The sequence below is a fragment of the Vanessa tameamea genome, chromosome Z (assembly GCF_037043105.1).
Source record: "Vanessa tameamea isolate UH-Manoa-2023 chromosome Z, ilVanTame1 primary haplotype, whole genome shotgun sequence".
NCBI lineage: Eukaryota > Metazoa > Arthropoda > Insecta > Lepidoptera > Nymphalidae > Vanessa > Vanessa tameamea.
Genome location: NC_087341.1, coordinates 9,231,652 through 9,257,923, shown reverse-complemented (window position 1 = coordinate 9,257,923; position 26,272 = coordinate 9,231,652). Strand labels below are relative to the sequence as shown.

The 26,272-nt window shown below is 29.8% G+C and overlaps 1 protein-coding gene across 2 annotated transcripts in view; it reads right to left on the bottom strand.

The window, feature by feature from the left end:
- The window catches only part of LOC113404044 (uncharacterized protein), a 184,239-nt gene that overhangs the window by 156,920 nt on the left and 1,047 nt on the right, over positions 1 to 26,272 (bottom strand). The window contains exon 1 of one of the 2 annotated variants that reach the window (XM_026644783.2): positions 4,896 to 4,981. The exons of the other annotated variant lie outside the window; for it this stretch is intronic. The gene's annotated coding sequence lies outside the window, so the exon portion shown is untranslated. Of the gene's footprint in view, positions 1 to 4,895; positions 4,982 to 26,272 lie in introns of those variants that run through there. 2 annotated transcript variants of the gene reach the window in all.

Here is a 26,272-nt window from a genome sequence, read left to right as displayed (position 1 = left end):
TAGATCTTTAACAATAAATGAGACGTTTTTTAAATACGGTAAATCCTTTACCAGAAGATACGCGTATATATATATCTAATAGGTATACAAACTGGAAAATGGGCCATCTGATCGAAGGTGGTCACCAATGCCTACTTAGTGCTAAGTAAGAAACATTAATCATTCCTTACATCGTCAAAGCGCCACCAACCTTGGGAAATAAGATTTTATGTCCCTTGTACCTGAGGTTACAATCCGCGTTCAACCCAAAACATTAAGGATCCAAATTATTACTATTTGGCGGTATAATATCAGAAGAGTGTGTGGTACAAACCCAGACGGACTTGTATGAAGCCCTAGCACCAAGTATTATAGTCTTTAAAACTATGAAAACTGATTCAACCTTATTATTATATTCATAATATTGTAATGAATAATATCACTGAAAATTATTTGATAATAATATGTTAAAATTGTAATATCAAACGAATTGAATATGAGCAAACAAATACTATAAACGGTTAGTTCTATTTGCTTTGACATTACGTTATAAATAGCCAAAAATGTATAATAACAATAAAAATACAGGCTTTTCATATTCAATACAAGCAAGTAGGCCATGCAGTAAAACCTCAGTTTTATATTATTTCACTATCACTGAAGTTACATAAATATATTCTAATTTTCCGCTCATTTATTTGGTAGGAACAGATATAGAATTTAGTTGTAGAATATATATAATACTAAAGTACTAATTAGTGAAATTGTTTACACTAAAATATTAAAAGTGAAATTAACAATGTATCTCTGTTTGTTACGCTTTAACAGCCAAACATCACAATCGAATTTGATGTGATTTCGGATGAACCATTCTTGAATCCCAATAAGGACATATGATACTTTTCAACACGTAACACGTGACGACCGACCCCTAAAACGCGAACATAATCGATTGCGATAATTATTATCAATATATAAACACTGAATTTTCATGTGCTTAAATTGTGTTTATAATTCATCTCGTGCCCGGCGGTGAAGGAAAACATCGTGAGGAAACCTGCATGTGTCTAATTTCAACTTTATTCATCTTATTCATGCGCAATGTTAAAGAAACATCGTGAGAAAACACAAGTACTAGATGAAAATCTGTCAAAAGTATTTCCACTAATCCGCTTTGAAGGAGCGTGATTTAATAGGCTACTCAAAACCTTTTTATTGACGTTAAATGCCCGCTATCTTACTACTAACTCATACGATATAAAAACGATTTTTGGATCAATCAATGAAATATTTATTATTATAAATAGCTCCAATTAACTTTCAAATATATTATAAATAATAAAATACATGACTCTTACAGATGAGATCAACGTTTTAAAAGAATTATACCGAATACAAAAAATATAAAAATCTTTAGAAATTGTTTGTACAAAAATATTCCTACCTAAATAAGTGACCTAATTTTAAAAGAACTTCCGTTCGCCTTTTGGTCTTCCAGAAAACTCATAACATTATAGCATTGCATTGCCAGCTAAAGAGCTAATTATGAACGGATGAGATACAAAGAACCAAGTACAACCTACATGTGGTAAATTAATAGAGAACTTTAGGCAATCAATCTCATTTCGTCGAGTAGTACAACGTTTTAAGGCAAAACATTTAAGATCTCTAAATATATTCTAAAACCAAGTGGAACTCGTCCTTGTAATTTTGTAATCCGAATAAATTCGAGTATAGAGCATTTGTTGATGAATTAACGATATATATATAAAGATATAAATATCGTATTAAATATGTCTAGACGAGAAGTATTTCATAATATAATTATTATTATGAATCTCTCGTATTATTATATATATTTATATTAGTAGCCTTACAACATCCCTAATTGGCATGTTATAGATACATTAATTATAATTATAAGTTATTTGATTGTTTACTATCTGTGTATTTATAACAGTTGCCAACGATATCGTCAAAATCGAAATATACATTATTCAGGGAGGCTCTTAGAGTCGTCATTAGCCGTAGATAATATTTAAAGCTACTATCCGTTTGGAATGTACAATGTACATTTTATAACCGACTTGAATGTAAATAGTTTCTCTTTTAATGAATATATTATGTTTTATAATACTTATTTATCTAATTTTATAAAAAATTATCCAGACAAAACGATGACTCTTCAAATTATACAAATCGACCCATGTAATGTGTTGAAGTAGACACGTTATGACGAAAAGCCTATCCATTATACCTAATTCAGCAAAAAGGGTCGCGCTAAAAATTGCGCACATATATTTTTTTTAACTTTCTTCCGGCGGTTGCCATACTAATTGCTTAATAATAATATTCAATACCGGATTTTTCAAATGCCATATCCTGTTAATGTATGAAATAAATTTGAAATTTTGTTTAAAAGATAAAGTTAGAAGCTCATACCACAGCTGTAATGTGCATAAGTGAATACCTAAGTATTCTAATACATGACGACTTCTTCATGAGGTTTTCCTTTAAACCGAGCGCGAGTTGAATGTTAAAATATTATTTTAACTCATAAATAACTCAGTTGTGCTTTGCCCGATTTTGAACCTGCAGTTTCCGGTTAAGGGTCAGGTGTTTAATCCAAAAAAAGTAGTAAAGTAAGTTAAATATATATATGTATATATTATAATACACATAGTGAATCGTTATATATTTTTAAAATACATAAGCGCTGCATATTTTGATCATATAATATGTATATGTCCATAGTCATAATTTTTTTATTTTGTATTTTTCTTTTATTCTTTGTTTTTTCTTTCGACAACGGACTAAATTTTATTCATATAAAATAATTATGTAAAATTATTTATCCGTGTTGAAGAGATCAACACAAAATCGCTTTAAAGACTTGCCGCTATTCCTACTCTTAGTTTTCAACTAAATATACAAACGATAACGTTATAATGGAATTTGATTTTTGAATGCAGGACTTAGTTAATAATCTCTATCGCTATATACAACGAAAGCTTATTTTATCCTTGATGCCAAGTAATTTTCCATTTTTAATTTATTCAATCCGAATACATAAACGCCAAAGAGACTAGATATCAGAATATCTAGATCAAAATCCGCAGCTATTCAAAAGGAAAATTGACGGAAAATGAACAGAATTTATCATATCTGTATATTAATTAGTAAAAGAAGTAGACGGATATATTAAATTATAATATAAACATTACTCTATAGATAGATTTATTTTTAATCTATATCGTAATTATTAACCAAAGAGTTTTTATGTAAGCCGCAAAGAGAAATGCAACCTCGATGCATTTTGCTACTTGACAATTACAACGTTTGAAAAAGTTTTGAGATATATTATATTAAACTTAACTATTAGAATAATATAGTAATGAAGCAGTGACTAAAAGAGACTTAGCGAAAACAAACTGAAACTTATATGATGAAATTCAACGATGAAGTGAAGCGCGACGAAAGAGAAAAGGCGGACGAGCAAATAGGCCACCTGATGTTAAGTGTCACCACCGCCCATAGACAAAAGCGCTACAAGAAATATGAACCATTCCTTACATTGCCAATGCCCTACCAACCTTGGGAAGTCTAATGTTATGTCCCTTGTGCCTGTAGTTACACTGGCTCACTCACCCTTCAAACCGGAGCAACAATACTGGGTACTGCTGTTTAGCGATAGAATATCTGATGAGTGGGAGGTACAAGGCCCTACCAAGTAACATTTTTAAAGTTTTAAATGCACCAATGCGTGTTAACCTACAACTGTGATATTGATTCAAAAGTGAAAATAACTAAAATACCTCGCAAATAATAAATATATGCCAAGCATTCTTTCATTGCCTATTAATAAATAAAAGTGAAATCGCTGAAAAATCTAACGCAATTTCCAATTAAATTATATGGAAATCCTGAATTTGACATATAGTGAAAGGCTTGATTTTGATGAAGAGTCGCTAAATTAGCCACGTGTGCAAATTTTATAATGATATTTGAATAATTGTACCATCAGTGAGGTATGTTTGACAAAAATAGATAAGATGGTTTTTAAAATTTTTTACAGACAAACCAGCCGGTTTTACGTTCTTAATTTAATCGTAAAGGTAATCTTAGATGAAGTTATTTGAATAGTTTTTCATATCCGTCGCCTGTTTCATCTGTATAAACGCTTTGTAAAATTCATAGTTTCCGATATACATTAAATTAAAATGTATTTGTTGACACGTCAAATTAGGTTATCATGATTACATAAATTTTAAGATGTTTATCATAATTTTTGCATCAATAGTATGTGTTTTTTAATAAATAAATTTCTATAGTTATGATATAAGTACGTTCAAACTGAATAATCTTTTCTCAATATTATAAAATGAACTGAAAATTCTTTTTAAATAATATTATAATATTATAAATACCGATAATATAGTTGAGACTGAATCGTACTACAATTGATGTATTTTATAATCGACGATCTAATGAAAAACTTGTTTTTTGTTGAAAATTGTTGAAATTGGTAAATTAAATGAAAATAGTATATTTTTTCTAGTAACAATAAACCGCTATTACTAACTTTATTAGTTATAATCTGATTCAAAAACAAATCATACACGTAATACATATTATTATCGAAAATTAATCAAAACTCAATATTCACAAAAGTAACTTTCTGAGAAAACTTTAATTGGGTTTTCTTTTCGTGTATCACGATATATAAAAAAAAGATTAGAAAAAAAATAACATATACGATAACTATTTCTGTTGATTAATTTGTATTAAGTAATTTAAAATAGTACGAATTATATATTTCAATAACTACAATTTACTAACGGAAAAATTCGAAACAAAATTTGATATGACATTAAAAATATATAGAAATAAAAAATAGAACTTAGACTAAGTCTTACCTCAGTAGAAAGGGACGAGCGAACTCGCGAGTATTAACTTTGGAAGCGCGGCAAGATACGTCTATACGAAACGACGTCCGGCGCGCGATTCGCAGATAAAAACAATGGCGTCAGGCAAAGACGGGAGAGGCGTCCCCGCCAATCTGTTGATTCGCGCATGAGCCGTATAGCTACCTGCTATGGGGTGCGAAGTACATTGGAGCCACCTCCAATATTTTGACAACAGACATTTCAAGTACATTATCTATTTTAAAATTAAATATTTCTTAAGAATTTGCAACTGTACGTAAATTGATAGCGGACAGAAAAGAGAATATAAAATTTGATAAACTTGTACGTTATTTTCTAATCCATTATTTTAATTTGACGTTATTTATAAAAAAAATAAACAATTTAACAGAAATCAGTTAGAACTGATGTCATTAATATTTATTAAAAGTAGACGGTGTAAAAACGTGCAGCACTGAATTTTTATCAACTAACTCTTAAGTTTTATGTTATAATGTTTGCTTTCCTACAATAAAAACTCGATCATATATCATAATACGTCTCGACAAAAATATATTCAAAAATCGAACATATATTTTTGTATCTATCTATATTCAGATCGATTCCAACCTCACGTTTGTAATGTAATTACAGCCGTAATTCCGACATTGTCATTAAATTAACTGTAACTTAAATTAACAGTTGTATGTATTGTGGTTTGTGTGTATGCAGTACATTATCTCCACCCTTGAAGATCGCCTACGCTCAACACGCTGCTATCAAATGGTGTCTAACATTACTTGTCACTTGCTAGATTAAGTATCAAGTAAAACAACAGCCATTGTTTCATGACGTGTATTGCAATACAAAGAGGTTTATATCAATGCAGTGGGTATACAACTAGAGTTAACAATATATGGTTCAAATTTTCATTGTCATTCAAAATGGAATCTTGCTGTCGCTTGAGATTTTGTATGCCTGTGTGGTTCAACAAAACCGCTCCATCTCAAACCACGGATTAGTTATGAATAATAGTGAGATGTTCCATGAAATTTAGTATTTGATTTTGTTTGACATGATTATTAGGATAATTTAAATTTTCACGGCGTACATTAATAGTATATGTGATGTTACCATAAGAATATTTAGGACACTTTTTTATAAGCGAAGACGCAGTGCGTTTCGATAAGATTTTAGGATATGATATCGTAATATCGGTAAAAGCGTATCGCAGTTTCACCCGTTTTCAAATTTAGACTTTCGGTATGGTAAATGGTGCGGCTTAGAGATAGTTATACTCTAATCAATATGGGTTAATTCATATATATTTTGGGAGCGAAGATTTTTTGCGCAGCTTAGAATAAAGTGAATTCGCAGAAATCGTCACGAAGAAAAAAGAATTATACTCTCTCCAGGCGACCCTTCCTCCTCTCCTTTCCTATCTTTCTTTATATATGTCCCTATTACATAAAATTATTTAAACTTTTTAATGTAACAATTTTATTACTTGTTATTTAATATTGTGTCTCTTATTTAATACTTTTTTTATGATATAGGTTGGCGGACGAGGAGATGGGCCACCTGATGATGTGAATGGTCACCATCGCCCATGCACAACGGCGCTATAAGAAATATTAACCATTCCTTTTATCGCCAATGCCAAATGCCAATGTGTCTGTAGTTACACTGACTCACTCATCCTTCTAAATATATAAATCTAAAAATATCTTAACAATGCATTTTATAGAGAAATTATTATAAAAAAATACATGAAGCTAATACGCGTAGGTTTACTAGTAGGTGTAGGAAATAAGGAGGAATTTATCAGGAATAAACATTTTAAAAATAACTGCTTACAGAACACGAATTTAAATAACAATAAAAATGAACCATTTATAGTATACCCTGTGCCTCGGAATTGATAATATGCAAAATATCAACCTATGAATTGAACTGACAATTGAATTGTTTACAAAGCTAAGATGTTCGGTTTTAAATTAATTCAATCATTAGTTCATCTGTATACAAACGAACCACAAAGTATTACGTTTTTTTATTTTAATCAGAATATAAATTAGGTAACATCATTCGAAGGGGAAACGATTTCGTTCAAAAATCATAACCAAATTTCGATTACAGTTTATATTTTATCACACAGACGTAAAAAAATATAAACTTCTTTGACGTATATATTAATTATGAAAGGACTTATACGCTCCGAAGTAAATATTAATTTTTAAGGTCTGGTAAATATCACGCGAGGTTTTTTCCTGTAAGAAGGGATTCGAAAGTAATCCGTGTACTCTGAGTGATTTTCAACTAGCTGTATTTCATTGAAAAATGGTCTTCAATCGTTGATGATAGCAACCAGTTATTGGAAAGTTAAAAACTGAAGTTTTCATATGAGATGCCATTACCGTTAAAATATTCTGTTTACGATTCATGCAAAAAACCGTCTTTAAAATTAATTTGAAAAACAGGAAAATACAGGCAGTTTATGATTTTTGACAAAATTAACGGCTAAAGTACGAATACTCTACTGGAGTTCAATTCTGTAATAATTCATTTCGTATCTCACTCGTGAAATGTTGATTATCACATTCTGACATTTTACGCTCGTATTCTGCGGTGAGTTTCGAGTTTCTTTTTACAAAATAGATTTACAAAAGTGCATAAAGACTAATTTTCTTATATTTTATTCGAATAATAATATATTTGTTTTTTGGCTGTTATAACTATTAATTCACAATAGTTGAAGCATTAATACGTATTCGAATCATACATTTGGGTATGTAAATTATGTAACGTAAGTACTAATAATCATTCGACAACAATATTATTTCATGAATAAATTTACATAGCGTAAATTATTTGTATTACATAGTTCGTCTGTATTATATATACTTTGTATGTTTCAATGAACATCACTATCTATCCATTTTGAATTATATTAAAATAACATAACAGTCTACATGTTTAAAGATAAACTGTTACTATATGAAAACATATATTATTACAGAGGAGAGGTAAGTGAGTTCATGGAAGTCGACACGAAAGGGAAAAGTATTGTGCCCCCTCCAGATCTTTCCCTCCATTTCCCTTTATCTCTATCTATTATATACGGTTTTATATAACAATATTTTGTAATTGTTTTATTTCACGGGTTTTTTCAAAACAATTAATTTCTGGCCATTTAATATTTGTCTCCGAAAGTTGTTAATTTATTTCGTTGTGTTTGTTATTTCATGTATAAAATATAGAGAGAGCAACTACGTTCTAACTGGGTGATCCATCCACATATATATTTTTTTATTGTTTCTTAATATTTACCGTCTTAACAAACGTAACGTAACCGATCTTCATGAAATTTTGCATAGACGTTATGTGTGGCACAGAAAATGATATAGGGTAATTTAACGCCTGACCCGCCATCGCGCAGGCGAAGCCGCGATCGAAAACCATTATAAATGCTATTAATATAGTCATCAAAATAAATGCAAGAGCTATCGCAATTTAATTCAAGTATTTTAGTTACGATAGATTACTATATAATATTAAAACAAATTTTGAAATTAATCAATATCGTCGATATTTATGTAAATGACCATAAAAAATAATTAAATGATTTTATTTAATAAATAATGAGTCGACTTTGAACTGGAATTTATCGTAAAATTGATCCCAGGCGAGTTTTTTTTTTTCTTTCAAATACGGAAACTCCTTGTTATTTTTTAAGGATTTTAAGAGTTAATGGTCACAAGGCACATTATCATGGGCGATCGTAGTGTGCTGTGCTTAAAGAAATATAAATCGCTTATTAAATCATCAATACGCCGATGGCGTCTTACTACGGGATTTAAGACGTTATTTTCCGTGCGTAATTAAACTAGCTCACTTGCCAATCGAGCCGAAACAGCGATATACAATACTAGCGACCCGACTAAATATACATACTACAGAATGTCTTACAACGTTCACACTTTTTCAGTCACTAGACAATACAAACCGCTATGTCCCTACGTTTAAAATCTGAATATCTTCGAAAATATTTATTTAAATTACATTCTGTACGGGCCATATTAGTCTATATTAAATGTACAGTGTATTTAAGGTACTTAATTGGATAAGGATTAATGCTGTATTGCTTAAAATCACTTCGAAAATAAGCCATTATTTCTCGTTAAAAGTAAACGATATTTTTTTTTTATTGTGGGTTATCCCTAAGAGATAGACATATATCATTGCGGTCTATTTTAAAGACTTTTTTAAGGTGTACAATACTGTAGTACATTATTTTGATCTATCTCGTAGGGTTCAGCCAGCGTTTGCAATGTAAGCGCAAAAAAAAATGTTTATATACGACATCACTTTAGAAACCTCTAAACTTATCAGTGTTTCTCTGTATTGTGCATGTATTATACATATAAACCTTCCTTTTAAATCAATCTATCTATTAAAAAACAATGCATCAAAATCACTTGTGTAATTTTAAATATCTAAACAAATATAGCGACAGACAGCGGTAAGCGACTTTATTTTAATACTGCGTGTAATAGTGATGATAACGCTGTTGTGTATGTATGTTTGGTAAAACTACCTCACCTATCTCCTATAACAAATTAATTTTACCATTTCGGTGACAGTTTTTTGTAATTAATTTTTCAGTGTGAAATAAAAAGAGGTAGCCGTCTGACTGTATTAAAGAGTATCTGAATTAAAGTAGCACACGAATCCGAGATGTCAGATACAAAAATCCTATCTTTAGTCAAAATATTATTACTTTTATACCGGGCTACCGATATGATGACCGGTTCTACCGGCACCGAGAATGCAAATAGTTCGTATCATAAATATGAACATATAACTATGAGTTTTATCGATAATAATAAAAATAACTTGTTCTAATAATAAAATGCAGAAAATAAATGAGGATTAAAATTAAAAAGAAAGACATAGTTAAAAATAAAAAGCTACCCACGCCCAGCACGGGTGCAGTTTATCAGTAAACAATATACTAATAATACCTATTTTTAAATTTCTAGCAAGAAAATGTTATGAAGGTCTATTTATTTAATGACGTTAATTGACTTATTAATAATATATGAATGACGTAGATCAAAATGTGTCCGCGCCTGAGAGATCCACATTTGGGAGATTTAAACTGTCGACGTCAAAACTTTACTTAATGATAATTAACTGCTGGTTTTGTGAAATTCGTAGCGAATTATTTATAGTTTTAATTGCACGTAATTTGGAATCGGTGATTTATGGTAAAGACTTCATTCCAATGATACATTATAAAATACATTAATGAATAAAGATTAATAATGAATTGATTAAAATGACTTCGCTAATAATCTATATCTTTTTTCAAAGCCTTTATATAAAAATAATAGTTACTATGAGGGTACTTAAGATAGGCGCATGTCATTAAAGACGCCGAATTTTTTAATCAATCAATTTTTAAGTATACGTAAGTTTTTTTTTTGAATAAAATGATTATAGTTTAGCTATTTTGTACAAAATATTTACAAGTAATATATACAACACATTTCTCGTTTATTTCACTTATACACTTTCTATCAGTGAAAACCGTATCAAAATCCGTTGCGTGGTTTTGACGAAACGGAAATAAGACGAAACTTAAAGCGATATATTTTTATGCTATCTATATTTTATATATTATAGATATACAAACAAACTTTTACAAGATTAATGTTATAAATTTTTATAGAAAGCATATTTTTAAAATAAAGTTCAATCTGTTTCAGCCAAAATGTCATCCATTAAAAAATTGCCAATCAAACCCTTTCCATGTTCATTCTTTATAGAAATGGTTCCCGGAAAACTAAATCGCAGTGAAGGCTTACGTAACATAGCAGTCAAAACTGGTGAAATTAATATTGTTTTCTGTTTTATACACATAAAAATAAATTATATTGTCATTTAAATGACTCGTAGATGTTTTAGATACATACACTAATGTTAACATATTTAAATCTTGAGTTTATGTTTTTTTAAATAAAAGGCTATAAACAGATATAATTATGCCCACACATTATTTTCTCATAGTCAGCGTGCTATAGGTCCAATATGACATAAAATAATATCTGGGAATATAGACTGCTCCGATCTTCTGACTCAAATTAAGTTAGTTATTCCGAGACAAAATGCAAGGCTTATCAATATACCGATTTTCAAATGTCGGTTTTCAAAAACAAATTTAGGCATAGCAGCCCCTTTAAATAGGGCTGTGAAAACTTATAACAATATTTACAAAGATGCGGATTTTGATCCTTTTAGTGACAACATTAAAAACTACAAAATTAAATTTATAAGATAGTTATATATGATTACTTTACATTGTGTTGGCTTCCTATTTAATAAATAAATAAATAAAATATATATTTAATTACATCTTACCGCCAACTGACGCCTTATTATGAAGATATTCCGTTAAAACAACTATGAGGAAAATCCAATAGTAGCGTACACATATACATAATATGTTTGCGAGTCCGAACAATGACAAAAATAAAATGTTCCTCTTTTTATTATGACGTTATATTTTTTTTTTCATCTATTTTAGCTGGCGGGCAAATAGGCTACGTGATGGTTTGATGTCGCCACCGCACATATACATACACCAACAGAGCCTGCGGCTTCATTAGCCCGAAATTTATAAAACTTTACCTATAGTACGCAATCCCTCACCCCAAACTAACCCTCACGACTCGTACATTAAAAAAAAGTAGAATATGTCATTTCCCGGAATCAAATGATCTCTACCTATATTATCTACACCTAATTTCAAATCGGTCTAGCGGTTGAAACGTGAAGAGTTAACTGACAGAGTTACTTTCGTATTTAAAATATTGATATAGATAGTAATTACATACGTATAGTTTGACATTTAGAAACATTGATCATTCCATCTCGTGACATTCCAATGCGCCACCAACCTAAAATTTATTCCCTTGTACGTGCAATGACTCACTCACCCTTCAATCCGACACACAACAACACAAAGTATTGCTGGTTGGCGGTAACTACCTACCCACACGGGCTTGCACAAAGCGTTACCGCCAAGTAAAAGTATGACTTCAATCGATAATCAAATTAGTTAGCTACCTGCAAAATAAAATATTCTTGAACAGGAATTTAAGGTTTAATTTGTAAATGTTCATTTTAAACAATGGTAAATTATAAAATGGTATTCTTCCCCTCTCAGTGTACTGAACTGTATGGACCGTAGGATCGTTTTGATCTAACTTTACCGTTCCTATCATTGTAATATACATCATTAAGCATTTTGTGCGTTAATAAATATTCGAATGGTCGAGAAATATATATATATAAATATAATTAAATATGTATATAAATATTATAAAATAAGGATCCACTTTTGTTCAGTTAAACAGCGAGTTCGCTCTATCCAATGAGGAGTCAAATTATTATTGAAAGAAACAGTTTTTTCTAAATAAAAGGACACAGCAATGACTTACTACATATATATTTATATATATATATATATATATATTGATTTGATATATACATTATAAAATATAATCTCTAGGTAACGCTAACTTAATTTGGATTATCAAGCTAACATCGGTATCTCTGATTGTTATCGATAACCAATATCAGTCAAATTATTATTAAAAATGTGCTATTAACAAGCCATTTTATGTACGAGCAAGACAAAAATAAAATATAAACAAAAAATATGTAAATTATATATAACACGAAACGTAATATTCAGGTCATTTTATTTGATTATTCAGTCAAACATCAAAGGACACAAACTTTTATATTTATGTTGATTTTAATTACATTTCAATTTAATTATAATTAAAAAAATAAACACTACTTACTAAGTTAATGTCGAATATCCGATAAATTTCACAAACCGAATTTATAAGCTCTATGGAACGCAGGTCATGCTATTTACGTTCATCGAATTTGACTAACTGGTAATCCGAGACAGAATTGAATTTAAGCCGGCTTTGAGCTTTACTCCATTAAATTGTCTGTCTATCTGTCAGCGATTGGATAACTTCGGAAACCAAATTTTTCAATACTTGGTGTTTTAGTAATTACTTGAATCCACGCCTCGCGGTCCAGAATTGTACTGATTTCATTTTTGTTTATTAAAATTATTGAATTTGTGATTATTTACTTGTTCATTTGTTTTTGTTATAAACAAATTTAAATACAGACTCTTTCAGCTCAATAGACAAAAATAAAGTCTAGTTTTTCTCAAACATTTTACTTAAAAAAGTAAAAGTAAAAATCGGATTCAACACTTGCGCTACACTTTTATGTACTGTGATTAAAAAATAGCGAATTTTATTGTTCTATTTTTAGTAACGATACCCTCAGTAATTTGCTTGCAACTAACCACCAACTTTTAAAATAACTTGCCATGGTCGAGTAGGTACTAATTTACAGAGTTCAGTGACAAAGTTTGTTTAAAATAAAACTATCTAATAATTTTAAATTAATATTAAAGCTAAACAATTTCTAGTGCTTAAAATATAGTTACGCTGGCTTTATTGAGATTTTAGTGAGGAGAATTGCACTCAGAATGAATTTGCGATAGTTTGGTATGAAAAGATATTCATATTTATATCGGTGCAGGCAAGTGGGCCACCTGATGGTAAGTGGTTACCACTACCCAAACATCGGCGTCAAACATTCCTCACATCGCCCTCACAATGCCCCACCGACCAAGGGATTTAAGATATTAAGTCCCTTGTGCTTGCAGTTTCACTGGTTCAATCACCCTTAAAACCGGAGCATATCAGTACTAAATATTGGTGTTTGGGAGTATAATATACGCATAAAGCCCTACCACTAAGTTTAACCTCATCCTGTAAACGAATGCAAAATATTTTATCATACTGAGACGAATCGCAATCGAAAAACAAACTATACGATTTAGGACTAGATCACGTGTCGAACTGAAAACGCATCCATACATTTGACTAATGTTCCGCGGGTGAAATATCCACGGGTCGTGTTATTATTGCATACTTTATTACTTTTAAATCTTATAATAAAACAGGATATCCGTTAAAATACTGCCAATTTTGTGAAAATAAAGAGTAAAATTTTATTAAACCGGATAAAGTTTAGGGGCTATGCGGGCCGCGTCTAATGGCGCTGCTAACTCAACATTATGTGAAACTTTTTATGTTCACATTCAATATTTGGCCACTTTGCAAATTTTTAGAACGAAAGTAAATATGATGTGCTTGATTATTCAAATTGTTTGTCTTGAAATATCTTTAAAATAAACTCTTACGGACCAATGTAGAAATTTAATGATGATTATTGTTTCGTTAATACTAACAAAATATCTTGGATTTGATAATCGATTCTATCTCCAAAAATGGAGATGGGCTGGACACATGCTACGCCATCCCCTTAACAAATGGAGTAAGCAAGTCACCCTCTGGCAACCAAGAGACGGCAAAAGAAGTAGGGGTCGTCAAGTCAGGAGATGGGAAGATGATTTAAAACAGACAGCGTGATCATTCTGGATGAGAGTAGCAAGGGACAGGACCCATTGGAAGGAATTGGAGGAGACCTATGCCAAAAAGCACACCGAACGTAGGGACTCTTGTAACCCCATGTTTAGGAATAAAAGGTTGTTATTATTATATCGGTTCTATTACTTTTAAATAGAAAAATTAACAAGCATTTTTAAAAATAATATAAACTAGATGTACCTATGTTACAAATGATCGACAAGATATGATACTTTTATATTACGATATTTAAACAACATGTTAATTGACAATAATAGAGATACATAGAAACAAGTCTACTCGGTGTGGGAATTACATCAATCAAATAACGATAGAAGTCAATCTATAACATACAATATGACATTATTATGATAACAATTTCAGATAAGACAAGAAATTCGTTTTAGACATTAGGCATTTCAAATTATAAATTGCATATTTAAAATAATTGATGTTAATAAGTTATTATAAAAACAATGTTATTTTTAATAATTCTATTATAAAAATTAGAAAGCAAATGAGCTGAGTTTATTGTTGTTTTATGAGAAATGGTAATGTTGATGGAATAAAGTAAAGCCCATAAATGCTCCATTGGTGGGCAAAGGCATCCTGTCTTTTGAAGGAGACGGTATTACGTAACTTATTAAACATCTCAGTTCTACGGTTAAATAAATGTACGGGACAGAATTACTAAAACATTAGCGGAACTCTTTCATATTTTTGCCAAAAAAACAACTTTACGAATTCTTAGATCAAAGTGATGTAACTATTAGAAATGAATTAAATTCTTCTTGTGTTATTGTAAAAAGTTATAAAGCTTACGAAGAAGTGCACATAAATTAAGATAAGCAATGCATTGTATTGTGCGACTTTTAATTATTCCCTTTTATCGATAAAAGATCATTACAACGATATACGGCTTATTATCATGTTGACGTAACGTATGACAATTGAAAATCACTTAAGACTCATATTCTATTCATTCGATATTTTAAACATATTTTAGAATATATTTTGTATTCGTTAGGTCCGCTAATACTATTGATATTGACATATATTCATGTCAGAACATTTGTATCCGTTTGAGAGAATTTTAATGCCACGCTGCTGTTTTAGATAACCTTATATTGGTCACTGAATAAAAGATAACGTCGGAAAACCTACGCGAGTCAGATAAAAGCCTTTTGGCGACATACGGTTTAAAATTAACATTTATTTTGATAACAGAGTCCGTCGTAACTTTCTCTTAAAATTAGGTTACGGTGCAAACTAATTAAATATTTGCCGACATTACGCTTCATATAAGAAACATGGGATACTCCTCACTTCGGCAAGGCCAGTTATTACTAACATCGATTCACGTTCTTCAGTCTTTTACTTTGTGGTACCAACCTGTGTAACACCAGGCACAGACATAATGATATCGTTTATATCTTAGTTCACAAGGTTGGTGGCGCGTTGGTTATATGAGAAATGATTAATATTTCTTAAAGTGCCACTGTCTACGAACATTGGTGAACACTTGCCTCAGTTGACCCATTTGCCAGTACGTCTAGATGATGTGGAAAAAATGTGTGACTTTGTTCATTTATCTATTATTCCATCGAAAAGGATATAAGTATTTAGCATTCGAAATAGATTTATATTTATTATTATGAATGATCAAAGAAATACATTCTATATTTGTCGGTTCAGTTAAAATAGATATGGTATTTTATATACATTGAATTGTCGCAATTAATCAGAAAAATAATTAATAAAAACGACCGCATTATATAATAACATTAAATATAACTCATAGGTACGTTTTGGTACGAAATGCAATATTTAAATTAAAGTGGATATACCCTTCGTTCAATGTATCCAACTATTATAACATTAACCTCCTTATAATTTCCCTCGAGATGTCTTCAATATGGACGAAGTCACGACAGTTTCTTATAAAGAAAGAAAATATCGTAGAATATGTTAACTAAACACACACATTTTAAAAGCAATGTTAGTAAGACTGCCTGTCCACTGCAATGATCATCCAACTCTACTGAGCTGAACAGTCGTAAACATTTTAATATATTGAATCCCGTTCCCACATGTTAACAAGTAACACTAAATCTACAACGAATTGAATGATCACATTTTAAAACAAAAACAGGTAACCAAAATCAATTCCGAAAAAAGGTTACCATGCATTTTTTTATTAAATTTAAAAAGCATTCCTTTTTAAATTTTCATACGTTTTAAATTCATTCAAAAATCGTAAAAAGTGACTATCATTACACACACGACACTAAAAGGCGACCGGAACAAACGATATTAACATTTGAGTGAACGAGATTCATTGAGAGCAAATTATCGCTGCGCAGCGTTCAGAGATATAAGTGTACTACACATCTTAATATCTTTCCATATAACGTTATAACCTCTTATTAAATTTACTCGTCTGTACTTGTATCCACGCTGCAAAGATTTTAATTATAATAACTTTCATAGTGCGCGTATGAAGTCCAATAGTTAATAAGTTCAGTAATAAGCTGAATGCAATAATATTCATATTATTGTTTATTTAACAATTTAATATGTTCATTATATCAACTTAGCTATATAAATAGTATTAGTAGTATATATTAGTTATATAAGTAGTAGTAGTATTATTTTAGAAGTAAATTATATAAATATAATATCCAATCAAAAAGGCTTTTTTGATACATAGTTATCAGGTTTTCTTTGCCGCGGAATATACATCAATAAATATTGTTTGGTAGCTATAACTCAGAATTTCTCAATATAGTTGTATATATATTATATTTGTAGGCAAAATTTTAATAAATATCGGTTAGTCTCTTGGAAAAACAACAATTAGGTGTCTAAACTAAGGTTTTTAGTCCTAATACACATTAAACCAGAAGCAACCGTAAATCTCAGCTAACGATAGACGAATAGGATAGAATTAGCGATATTTAGTACCGTTTCATCTTATAATTCAACCAATAGGCTATAATCACAATATGAAAATAAGAATGTTATAAGATAAAGTCGGTTCAAGACTGTATTATGTTATGTAACAGTAATAGCGTCGTTCCATTGGCGCGAGCCCGCGTTAGAGGTAGAGGCAGTGAAGCAAGAAATCTCTGCGTTCATGATTCGCAACCTTGTAGCGGAATCATCTGTTTCATGACATGCAAGCAAATTGAGGTCTTTAATTAAACAACAATTTTTTTTTAATAATATATTATTTTCTCTGGTTGACTCGTCTTGCATCGTTAGAATTATTCAGCATTTTCCTTTCTATATTTAAAAAAAAAAAACTCGGACATCGATGTTCAAATCGTAGCTACCTTTTTGAATAAAATCGGTTGGTGCTAATAAAAATTAAAGTAACAGCGACTCAATTAAAAAATTACAATAAAAAAACGAGCTTATATTAGTAAAATAATAAAAGTAACATAAACAAAGAAAATAACAATGACAAATGTATTCATCTCTCTACCATCTTCTTACTCAAGGAAAAACATCGTTATAATAAAATAATTAAACGATAAATACTCAATACATACCAACGAATCTAACAATTGAAGTGTATTTGGCTCAAAGATTATAAAACAAAAGACGTAACAATGAAGAAATAAAAGCGAATACAAATGAACAGTAGTACGAGACGAAAAGTCGTTATTGTTATTACTTCTTAAGTGCTGACACTTTAATTATTAATTATTCACTATTTAGTTATTTGCTTTTGATTTATTTTAATGTTCGGTGCGCTCCATCTGCCTTTTGATTTATAATCTGATATAAGGTTTATCTAAAAAGTACATTTTATATCACGCATTGCTATTGTTTAACATTAATTCATAAAGGAAATTATAAAATGTGAGAACTTCATGAAATGCGTTTCAACTTAGTCACCCGTGATCAAGATCAAGATCGAGATAAATACAACCGTGACATTAAGCTGTAGTAGTAGAATAAAACTTTTTTTTTCAGGACAGTGTGGCAGATTTGCAAAAGGACCATATAAAGGTAAGTCACCACTGCCTATAGACATTGTCCCTTATGCCTGTTGTTACACTGGCTCATTTCATAATATGCAATAAATTAAAACATCTTAAGTATTTACAAAGTTTTGACTACAAAAAATTGGTTCGATCCGACCGCTATTATTCTCACTAGATCGAATTAACCTTATCAACTTATTGAATAACTAGACATTTATCCATATACCGTCGGAACTCATATCCCATATAAATGTTTATTTTCTTTAGTATTACAGTTTTTGGAAGGCTCATAAGGTATGGGCGTTACATTTTTTTCATTTACATTTCAATTTGAAATATATTTTAGTATAATATATATAGTAGTATATCAGTCAGTCATATTTTTTTTAATGTAGATCATTTGTTTAATGAAATAAAGCGAAAAGATGTCTTTAAAATTAATTTTTAATTATATTGTGGTTCCTTAAATGATTTTGAAGAATTAAATTTAAAATTTAATTAAATAGCAACATAATCTATATTAATATTGAAATATTAATGATTATTATTAATAATTTAAATACTCAAAAGTTCCGAAGCCAGTTTCTCCTACATTTTATGGCACAAAAAATATCTAAAAAAAGCCCTGTATATTTTGATCTAAGCAAGTCGTAAAGTAAGATAATTTTTTGCAAGCAGATTCACTATAAAATAAAAAAAAAAATCTTTTACGTATATATAAATACGTTTCAAAGAACCGTGTGATTTTTTTGCAATAAATATTAATTTAAATTCATAGTTTCGTTAATCCCGAAAACCCAGAGAAACTTCATGAAAACAAGGTGAAGGCAATTTTTTGGTCGTATTATATATTTGGTGATATAATACTATATATTCATATAGTATTTACATTAAATAAAATAAACTATATTATTTAATTAATTAGAATTATTGATCGAGGTATCGAGTGTATGTCAGCAGTATTTTTAATTCAGTAGAGAATTAAATACATATTTTGATATTTACGAATTCGAACGGAGCTGTGTTACTTTATATCTTACTTTTAAACGCCAGGCAAGTGTGACTCGGTCTTGCGCACTGAGAATTCCATACCACCAGTGATATAGATAAACAGACACTGATGTAACAACAAAGTAACGGTTTTCGATTTTTTTATATTATATTATTAATTTCAATTTCATACCGTGACGCGTTCTTGAAAATAGGGGGCTTGACTTGAGCTGTATCACAGACGGACAGGCGAATAACGAAGTCATGTTAAAGGGTTCCTTTTTTCCTTTATAAATCGCTGTCGCAGAACATATTTCAATGCACATGTCAGTGTAACGATATCGGTTTTATACGCACCTAAACAACTCCAAGAGACAGATAAACTCCTGCACCCTATCATCTGATTTCTATCAACGAATGTACAATATTATTAGTAAAATAAAGTATTTTATAATTTTCAATTTTTACTTGTTCGTTACACATATATACAGTAGCAATTAATTAAGGGATTATAATGCGGTATCTTATTAAATCATTGCTGATAAAAGTTGTAATGTAATAGTACGTGATAATATAAAATAATAATAAATGAGTGAGCCGGTGTAATAACAGGCGCATGGGAGATAACTTCACAGTTCACAAGGTCGGTGGTGCATTGGCGATGTAAGAAATGCCTACAATGCATAAAATCTTCAAGGACGCTAGTGACAACATACTGTCAATTGTCCCAATTAACAGCACGTCTGATTATTATAACTGAAAATAATCGAAAGTCTTATACAGTTTAATTAATTTTTGTGAAGAGTAGTACATTACTCTTAACAGTTTGATAACTTATAATTTGTACACAAATGAATAACTTAGAAAACATTAATGTTGCACAAATAAAATTAATTTGTATTAATAAAAATACCTATATATATAACAATATACGTATCAATGTGATTAGTAAATTGTAAAACAATCAGCGGCCCCCAAAAAAGCGACGATAACTACATATTTCTTAAGTATTTTGTTATTACATCTTAAATTTTAAACACGTGCATGTTTTATATATAACGTCCTTAGCATAAAACTTCATGCAGTTCAAAAATAAGACTAAGCTTATCATTTAAAAACCACCGTTTTCCTTCTATACTACGAATGCGTTTCTATAATCGTTTTCATTGTGCTAGCGTACTACCGATATTGTGAAAGATACTTTTATCTGCCATGACACGAGGAAACCTAGCCTATAATCGTCCCGATCTGCACGAGGCAGCTGTCAAATAATATACAGTGCATGCAATGAGTATTCAATTAATATAATTCTATTCAATATAATTCTATTGAAATGCACTTGAGCCTTTGAAAAAAATATTATCATGATGACTTATAAGCAACAATATGCACATATTTTTTAAATACTTTTAAATACAATATGCAACTGTCTTTCTTTTGAAGATACATTTACGTAACTAACTTAAATATCTTATCAAGAAATCAGGTCTGGAATTGTTACACAACACTCAATTGGCAATTTATCTCATGCAAAAATTACCGTATAGTAGGTGTAATAAATAAATATTGTACTTCAAAATAAAGTAATGATAGGTTATTATAAACGAGTATTGGATTCATAGTCGAGGCATGTGAGGCATCGGCCAAATTAAAACTCTCAGTGTACAAGGTTTGTACCGTAACGTTAACGTAACGTTAACGTACGTAACGTACGTAACGTTTCCTCTACAGTTATGCTCTTGAAATATCTTAACGTATCTTTTTCTCGGAAACGAATACCAAATTAGTTAGCAAATTTATTTCTTGAAATAAATCGAAAATGAAAAAGACTAAATATATCATTAACAAGTATGTTTTTATTGTTTCCGTAAATATAAATTCAATTTTGATTATTTGTCTATAACGACTTGTTTGGGTCAATAAAGACTTAACTGTTTATTTTAGATACTGGAAAATAGTCTCAAAAGACCAATAATTAAAAGGTTATTTCGATTCTCATTTGCAGATTGTAAATTAATAACAGACAACAAGACTTTTGTGCTATTTGAACATGCTATTTCCGAAATTTTTGGTAATTACCTTTATACTCTTAATAGCGACCCGCTCCAATTTTGTTTTCTTTTTAACCGAGAAGAGCGCTTAGCGTGAAATTATTGCAAGTAAGCAAGTATGTACGTAATAATTTATTTTTAACATTTACGTATTTATTAGTTTAAATAAATATATCATAAATAAAAAATGTGATTAATATAAAAAATTGCTTTACGTCAAGGTCAAAATTTTATTGTTAAGGCTAGTTAGCTAACCACCAGTTTCGCAGTGATTGATTGTTTTGGTTGCATTATACTGTAAAAGGCAATTTTAATTTATATTAAATACAAAAGGTAACTAACATATCTGTCTGAATAAGAAGTAATAATTAATTTGTGAAAATAGCTTCACAAGTAAAATATAGTTTTTTAATAATCATTACACATGCTACCGCGGAACTTTTTCTAGGTATTTTTATGATCTATAATATTCTATTACATTGTCATGATGTATCTCCTAAGGTTGAGGTATATTTTACCAGCGTTAGCCATGTTAGCATACGAAAACACTTTTTAGTCTTAAACACCTTGACCATTTAGTAAAAAATATTTAAAACTGATATATGCAAATCCTTCTCCTTTATCATTCTTTCTATTAGTTAAAACGAACGACGCAAAAAGCGAATTTATTTTATAATATTAATAGATTATAAATAAAAGTTAGTAAACAGGATCGAATGGAATAAAAACCAATAAGTTTATTTTTTTATTCTGTGAATGTGAATTGAAACTAAAAATATCATGGACAAAGTTATTTACGACCGTTCTCCTGTAGTATTTATGGTTATAGTAGCTTAAGTTGCCGCCTTTCATTAAAAAACGGTCCCGAATTGATTTAATGGAAGACATCTGATTCTTATAAAAACATTATTTGATTATTCTAATTCATATTTAAATATTTTATTTTCGGCATTTGATAAAATCAACTCATTGGACTCATTTCGAATACATAGCAATATTATATAATAAACATAAACTTAATTTATAAAACTCATATATCAAAAAATTAATTATGTAAGAATATATATTATGATAGCTAGTTTCAAATATTAATGGAATTGTCTACGGGAATAAATGTAACGTAATGAATTTGTTTATCACATTTCGTATCTAAATCTTATATTAAATTGCGATAAGAAAATTGCTATCTCTTGTCTAAATTGTATCTTTTCACTACTGCATTCTGATAATGCTTTTAATTGTTTTTTGTCTCATTTTTCTTCTTGCTATAATAGAGAATAAGCTTATTCAGAGTATAATACTACTTGTATTCACGTGGGATCATTTAGAATACGAACGAAGTTAGACTTTTGAATTCCTGTAATATAAAACAGTACGTTGGAGTTGTAAGGGTTTCTCCGTAGTAAATAGCTTCTCTCGCACGGTTCTCTGGATCACAATGAAGCAATTCGTCCTACACACCAGACCGAAAAAGACGTAACCAGAAACTTTAATTATTGCCAACGAGAACAAATAGGCAACCTCTGAATCATGAAACCGAGATACTGATTATAACGTCTGATGTTCGTAACTCGAAGTTACTAAATAAAAAGGAGTTTTTATTGATTATCTATTATAAGAATAATAAAATTCAATCACAATAAAGATAAGGGTTATCGAGCTAAAAAATAGTATAATATTAGTATTATTATTATATATGAGATAGACATATACTATGCTAGAATTGCATTCGTTGTTGCGAAAAAAAAAATTGCCTTCACAATTGCGAAAACTTACGAATATTAATATTTTGAGTTATGTATATTGTGCAAGTAAACTCTTTGCTTGGTTTTCAATTGTTTTTTACTATATTATGTGTTGATTTAATTATATTATGGAAATTTAAAAAAATTCATTTATCGTGGTTATTTTTTAGAAATTATGAAATAATACACTGACTCTTGTAAACGTAAAACCCGGTCGATACGTCAAACGTGCCAAGTACAGGAATGGATATTTTTTTTTATAATGAAATGATTTTTTGGAAAGACAATAACGAAATTCAGTTATTATTGCTAAATTAGAATCACAACACAGTAAGAGACTACATCGCCGATTTTGGTTCATTCTGATTATTAAGACATGTCGACGTAATTAACGTTACTAAAATTATTCGGTTATTTTCTCTTTAGCAATGATTATTATTTCGTTAATTCAAAATATATTCTGGATTTAAGAATGATATTTTGAAACTCCATTGATTTAATTTCTAACCAACGTTAAGATAATATTTTATAGTGTGGCGAGGCATGTAGATACTACTGGATTTTCAATACTTTTTCCATAGTTCAATTCATGACTGAACTACAAAATACACTGACCGTTTTCGTTCATCATGCTTGTATTATGGACCGAGATGGCCTAGCAGATAAACACGTCAATCATAAATGAAGTTCGCAGTTCAAATCCGACCAAACATCAAAGAATTATCCACCAAACTGCATCGGGGCCTCATAAAAAGTAAGCCTTAGCCCAGTATTGAGATATTTACAGCCATGTTTTACCAACATATTTGGTAACAATCTTTTTATGAACGTTAAAATTTATTATTATAATATTATGACGGTAGTAGCTTTTAATAGAATTTTAGCTTAAGTGGCTAATGAAATAATAAGATACGCACTTTCAATTAATGTAAGTCGATTCGATTACATGGATCGTCGTCCTTTCTAGAAAAGTACAGCCAATAAATACGGAAAGAAAAACGGCCGAAAAAAACGTACGTCATACGTACATCTTCTCGTTTAACGTCTTTCTTTTTGGTAGACTTCTTTCGCAGATTTTCTTCGAAAAAGATAACGATTCTCTCGTTATTTGAAATAATGATTATAAAAAAATGTTTGCTGAATATATTCTCTTTTATAGACATTTTTATCTCCATATTTTTTTGATATGTGCCTGTCTGTACGTGGTTAAATTTCATAATAAACGTAAACAAAAATATTTATTTTTAAAACAATTGAAGTTATGGAACCTATGTAATACCGAAACCACCTAAACAAACATCCCCAACACGCTTTCAATAATTTTCCTTTGATCGTAAATCCACCGATTTATCTATACATTATATCCTTTCACAGATAAATAGGTTTAGGATTTACAAAATTAGTCCCTAATTTCTTAGTCATTAATGCACGTGTCTCCGATATTATGCCATTTTAATTTTCATCCTTGAGAATTATTTAATAAATATTTGATAGTCTTTGTTTTTTCGAATTTTGTCATATACATATTTTTATATAATATACTAAAATATATTTTGGAATAATTGTTTGAATATATTTAATATACCAGCAGGCAGATTCTAAAAAAAAGTTTGTTTATTTATCTATCCTATATCTTAAGACATTTTAAATAAACTTTTGGAATATGAAATTTAAAAGTTGATTTAATTTTGTAATAAAAGTAATGAATAAAACTGTAACGAAGGCTTACCATGATAAATGCTGGATAAAAAAATAGTATTGATTTAAAACTGCATAGATACTTAAAATACCAAATGTAAATCTAGCCACAAATAGACGAGCCAACAGATTTATCTTAACTTGACCTTCTCCCTCAAACACTGTTGTGTTATTTTGAACTCTTCAACGGAAATACAATTCACCTAATTCTGGTTTCTTGAATATAGAATTTCTATCATACTTTTAATACATAAAGTACTTTTTATATTTTAATAAAGACTGTAGCAAATAAATCTATTTAATATTTCTTTATGTCATTACAAGATTTCGGATTTATTCAATGCTTGATTACAATTAAAAAATAAAAAGTATATCTTAATTAATTAATGATTCATCTATATATCTCTATATGGAAGAGATTTACGAAAGATGGGTTGATTCGAAAGCCTTATATTCCATCGATGCCATCACAATGATTTTACACTCAAATTTAATCTGTCAGAATTTTTTTACAAGAGTGAATTTTTGACACATCATGGCTTCTCCGTTTGACACATTACGTTATAATCGTAACAATTCCCTGGCTTTAAAGCGAAACCAACATTGGGACCAAAATTCGTGACATGTGAACACTAATGTGTGAAAACGTGATAAACATTTTCTCAAAAGTCAAGGCGAAATTTTATAAGATTAATTTCGAATTGATGTCGTATTTGTAGTCTTGAAAATAATAATACTATATCATTTTTTTATGTAAATATTTATTCATTATTTATATTTATCAGAGAAATTCAATCATAAAGGCGCGCCCTTCCGACTTAAATTATTTTCAATGTCAAAATGGTATTTGACTGTCTTGATTTCGAAATTCGAAGGACGCGGAAAAACAGCTGATACGTCAAATCTCAAGAATGGCGTTGCCTTGTAAAATGCTTTTTTAATGGTAATTGATATTGTTATTGTTGACCGACAGTAGTTTAGTTTTTATGTAAAGTGAATAATTTAAGAGATTTTATTTTGATTTGAATGTTTGTTCTGTTCGTATAAACATCACTTATTTGAATCTCTGTATTTCTAATCCTGTATAATATTTGTGTTTCTGTCTATCGGTACATTTATTATATTTATGTACTTTATGTATATAGGATATACGACCTTTATCTACATATGACATGACATTCGTTTTTTAAATAATTGATTTACATAACTTTCAACAAAAATCACCCACACATTGGCACTGCAAGAAGTATAAACGAGTCCTTACACCTCGTAGGACAATGACTCGCTAGCCATAGGATATAATGGTAACTACGAGTATGACATACTCATTCAACCGTTCATACTGGAAGACAACAATACACGGTATTGATGTTTAACAGT